The sequence below is a fragment of the Bidens hawaiensis genome, unplaced genomic scaffold (genome assembly GCF_021521415.1).
Source record: "Bidens hawaiensis isolate Kalapana, Puna unplaced genomic scaffold, B.hawaiensis_p1.1 tig00036700_1, whole genome shotgun sequence".
In the NCBI taxonomy this organism is placed as follows: domain Eukaryota; kingdom Viridiplantae; phylum Streptophyta; class Magnoliopsida; order Asterales; family Asteraceae; genus Bidens; species Bidens hawaiensis.
Window position 1 is genome coordinate 36601 of NW_027505423.1, and position 5793 is coordinate 42393.

A 5793-nucleotide genomic window follows, 5' to 3' on the forward strand; every position below is an offset into this window, starting at 1 on the left:
TTGAGGAATTTAGGATAAACCCGTGTCTAGCCATTTTTCACTTATATTTCCCTTACCCACATATTCCCCTATTAGCCCATATTTAGCCTTTTCCCGTGTTTTTCTTTTTCGCCCTATTTTTATCGCCCACTTAGCCATAAAGCCTTTTATTTTTCACCCATTTTTGGTTAGAAATCCGGTTCGGCTAAGTTAGTTTGTTTTTCATTTCATTTTTATGTATTTTATCACTTGGGAATATTAGAAGCACAATGCTATCTCCCAAAGTGTTTTATTAGTTTGTATTCATTTGTATAGTCTTTATGCAAAAAAAAAGCAAAAAAAAAAAAGAAAAAAAGAAAGAGAAAAAAAAATGTTACAAGAAAAGAAGAGAAGAATAAGAAATTTGGTTCATCCTATATTGATGAAGTTTGATTTCAAAGAGAAATTTTTGGTTCGTTAGCTCTCGGTTCATTTAGACCACTTGGTTTAGTTAATTTTTATTTATAGCTAGCTTAGTTCCGGATTTTCTAGCCTTTTAGCCACTTTTTCCAAAAAAAATCCTCATCCTAACCCTAAGCCAAATTACAACCCTCAAGTACTCGTGTTTTATGCTATGTATGTGTCGGTTAGATTTGAGCCTTAAACAAGCCTATGCTTTGTTTGGTCATCGTCTTGGCATCGAGTGTTCTCAACATAAAATATTACATGTATGATCACTAAATATAGTCGAGTGTATGAGTGAACATTGTGAGGTTTGCAAGGTGGGAATATGATGGCAACAAATGTAATGTTCTTTAGACTATGTCTTCATTTTTAATAGGCTTGTTTGGAAACATCAATAGTGCTTGCTTGTAAATCTATTAAAAACTTTGAATGATTATTGCTTGCGGGTTATTCTTGTTTTTGTGGAGTTTGTTTCATTTTCTTGAGGACAAGCAAAGTTCAAGTGTGGGGATATTTGATGTAACACAATGTGTACACCTTTTAGAATCAAATTATCCTCTTATTTTGGTAAAACTCCATGCAAGTTCATTGTATTCGGCACTTATTTGAGTTATTTATGAATTTGCAGGTCCGGTCGCCCGCCTGACGAATAAACGATGAAAAGATGGTGTTTTTCGGACAAAAATCAAGAATCTGCCAAAAGTGCATGACCATTCTAAGAAAGCACATGACCATGCAGAGAGCAGGTGCAAGACCATGCTAAGGAAGTGTATGGCCATGCTGAGCAACTGCACCATCATACACTTTATGGGTATGATGGTGCACCTTTATCGAAACCCGTGCACATCTGATACCGTGCCAAGGTGCATGACCATGCACTTTATGTGCATGATGGTGCACCTTTTTTCGAACCCGTGCACATCTACTGCCGTGCCAAAGTGCGTGACCATGCACTTTATGTGCATGATGGTGCACCTTTATTGGAACCCGTGCACATCTACTGTCGTGCCAAAAGTGAAACTGCACCATCATGCACTTTTTGTGCACCACCGTGCACTCCCGAGGGCATGAGCCCGTGCACTATCCGATGCCGAGAACAAGACACATCAACTTTGAAAGTGCACTAGCCAGTGCCGCAAATGCACGACCATGCACTTTTTGTGCATGACCGTGCACTTTTTTGGAACCTGCAACTCTGAGCCGCCGAAAGTGAAAGTTTGACTTACCCAAAATAGTGCACGACCATGCACTTTTTGTGCATGACCATGCACTTTGACCAGAAGCTTATAAACACTTGTTTTCACTTCATTTTGGTGTGTGGAGTCTTGGGGATTCTCTCTCAACTAAGTGCAGCATTTTTAGGGGATTCTTGGTGGCTTCCACCAACACAAGATTCATCATTCCATCCTTCAATCCTTGCTTGATCTTAGTTTGCATTCCTTTGTTCTTGAACATGTTTTGTAAGCTTATTTCTAGTTTTATTATAGTTGTATTAAGCCTTATGGGTTAATTGCTTTTGTTATCTAGACAATGTTGAAACTCTTGTTAATGTGATATATTATCTATGCATGATTTTGGTAAAGCGGTTTTCTTTCAAGAATATGGTTGAATTTATAAGTTAATATTGATGGTATTCATGCTTGTTATGTTACATAACCTTGTTAGCTTTGCAAATGTTTAGGCATTCATGTTGGAAAACTATGTTCTAGATGTTTGTTTGTAAACTTTGAATGTTCATGAAATCTTTGTTTACATTGCTAAGTTAGGAATGACTAGTAAAAATTAACTTGGTTATATAATTATTGATGAGTATGAAACCCTACACTTAATATTGAAAAATTGATGAGTGTTGTTATGATTCTTGACTTGGTGATGACTTGCTAGTTAAAGTTTCATAAGTTTATATTAATTTCATGAATTTGGCTACTTTAGTGTAATCATAGGTGGTTAGAATGTTGTTCATGCTTGTAACACCCTTGGAAAACACAATATCGTCCCACTCTTAGGCTATCCCACATCGGCCGTGGACAAGAGAGATTCTTGGTTCATAAGTAATGTCCTGTCTCTTAACATCACCAACGCGTTTTGGGCAACCAAAAACAAATCCGTGAGCTATTCGTGGGCAGAGCGGACAATATTGGTGGTGCGAGGGGCGGGGTGTTACAATGATAGCTTTCCTTTGATTATGAGGCTTTGTTGTTTTGACAAACAAGTTAATCTATGTTTATCTCTTGATTGAAAACCCATCATGATGATTATTTGCTAGTATTAGGTTGCTTTATTGAAATCTAGTATTTATGTTTAGATTCATGATGTTTTGCCATATCATTGCTATTTTGTCATGTTAGTAGAGTGGATTCTTGTCTAGGTAGTTGTTGGATTGATTTTTTTTCTTGTATTTTTACTTGCTTTGTTTTCATTGTATGCTACTTTAATTAGTTAAGTATTCAAATCAAGTTTATTTGTTTGGTTGGTCATTTACAAAGATTTAGTACTAGAAAGTTGTCGTGTCCATGGATTGATACTCGGTTCTTACGGACACTTTATTACAAACGATAGGTACACTTGCCTTTCGTGTGTGGTTTAGTTGTAGGTGAAAACCTATTTTAAAACCCGATTTGTGTGGAACTTCTACTTAAATTTTTATATATATATATTCACACACGTCACGTATACACTACAGGTGTATTCTTTATATTTATATAGATATATAAATATGTATCTTTCAAAATATACAAAAACCTATCACCAACGGGTCGTCCAATACTAACGTGTGAAACATTATATATAAAATAAACGGGACGCCTGGTTGGTGAAAGCAACCGGCATAATTGATTTGTGTGATATATATATATGTTTTTATTAAATATTTTTCACACTTTGTTGGGTTTTAAAAATGGGTTTTCACTTAAACTTAATAAAACACACACAAATGGCAAGTGTACCAATCGTGTAAGTAATATAGTCGCGGTAAGAACCGAGTATCAATCCGTGGACACGTAAATTTCAATATTATGTAACATCCTAAAATTTTAATGATGAATAAAGGAAGTTATGTTTAGTGATTTCGCGTAATTGATTAATATCGGGTAAGGAGCGGGTCTTGGACTTGGATTAATTGAGATGGGTTAAATGAGAATGGGATTTCAGGGATATAAATACCCCCAAAACCCCAAAGTACCTTCATTTCCATCACTTTCCTAAAAACACTCCATAACATACACACCACCTACAACCGCCGACGGCAGCCGAGGAGAGGGAGAGCGAGGTCCGAGAAAGAGAGAGCGGTTGGTTGTGATTAAGCAAGTAAACGAGATCCAAACAAGCCCAAAAAGATATGGTTCTTGATCTTTGAAGTTTAAAGATCCAAGCTTTTTAGTGTATAAACGACCGAAAATGGCCGGGTAGCGTAGTGGGTGATATTGAACCATAGCAAGGGTGTAAAAATCGCTCGAAATGCCGATCAGAAGCTAAAACAGCGGCTGTCTAGTCAACTTCGCCTTCATCTGGGCAACTTCGCCTTCAAAGCAACGAACTTCGCCTGCAAGCTAAGTTCGCCTGATGAACTTCGCCTGCAAGCTAAGTTCGCCTGATGGCAACTTCGCTGTAAAGTTAAGTTCGCCTAACTGGTAACTTCGCCTGAGGCCAAGTTCGCCTGATGACAACTTCGCCTAAAGCCAAGTTCGCCTGATGACAACTTCGCCTAAAGCTAAGTTCGCCTAAGGTTTAACTTCGCCTAAAGCTAAGTTCGCCTAAGGTTTAACTTCGCCTAAAGCTAAGTTCGCCTAAGGTTTAACTTCGCCTAAAGCTAAGTTCGCCTAAGGTTTAACTTCGCCTAAAGCCAAGTTCGATTAGGAAGTAAACTAAAAATCTAATGAAAAATGTGTTAAGACAGTTAATGGAAATAAAATTTTTCCAAGCTGACCTGGCAGCTCGACCCCAGCCAGGGGCTCTGCCCCTTGGACCCTGCTAGGGGCTGCCGCCCCTAGACCCCGCTGCCAGGGGCGCTGCCCCCGAACCCCCGTTCGTTGTGGGTCATATAAAGATAGAAATACATTATGAGAAGTGATAGTTAATTGATACGTATACTTGTTATACAGTCAGCCGTGCACAACTGAAGAAAGGAATTACGATTAACGGTGAACGTAACCGTGTTCAGGTGAGTTTCTAGCCCCATTCCTTGTTATGTTTTCGGGGCTGTGTGCATACTTGATGTGTTGTTAATACATTTATCCTAAGTGATAAGTGTATGCCCTATGTGATATATGTGTTATGTAAGAATGATTGCTTGATGGTACGTGAACGATCTTCGGATATTGCACGTACTGTCAGGTTGTAATGCTATGTATAAGGTAAGTATAATAAGAATGCTTATGCGTATGAATGTGATAGAGATAATAAAAGAAGGAAATAATGATGTATGGTCGTATGGTTACGAAAAGGGGTACCGAGCCCTAATAATACTCGAGGTATGATGTATGGTTGTATGGTTACGAAAAGGGTACCGAGCCCTAATAATACTCGAGGTATGATGTATGGTTGTATGGTTACGAAAAGGGTACCGAGCCCTAAAAATACTCGGGGTATAATGTATGGTAACGAAGAGGGAATCGAACCCTACTAATATTCGAAAACTAGGGACCAGACCCTTATAATATCTGTGATGTTAGGGAATCGAACCCTTCTAATATTCGAAACTAGGGACCAGACCCTTATAATATCTGTGATGGTAGGGACCAGACCCTTATAATATCTGTGATGTTAGGGAATCGAACCCTTCTAATATTCGAAAACTAGGGACCAGACCCTTATAATATCTGTGAGGTTTTAGGGCGAAAGGCTCTTTAAAACGTATGATTATGTATGTAAAGAAAGTATGAAGGTAAAAATGAAAGTAAAAGCACTTAAGTGGGTATGAAAGAAAGTTAGTAGATTAAGTATGAAATGTAAAGAATGTTTTGTATGATTTTGTGATTAACTAGAACTCACTCAGCGTAGCTGACTTTTAGTATGCACGCAGGTGAGTAGGATGAGACAGCTGGCTTGAGTGGGGACACATGGCAGAAGAATAAGAGCCTGGCATCTGAAGACTTACGATGTTTTAATTTTAATGTTTTAATGTGAAAGACAAAGGATGTTTTGAGACAAGTTATGAAATATTGTAATGTTTTATGAAAGTTTTATATTCCGCATAAATGTTTTAATTAACTCAGATATTTAGAACTGTGTTTATGAGTAAATCCAACACGAAAGTAGGGTTACCGGTAACGGGGCCTTACATATTAAATCCTTGCATTTTATAATAACCGTAAGAAATATCTTAAAAGTTTTAGTTTTTAAAAGTAATTTTTAAAACGACTTATAACAATA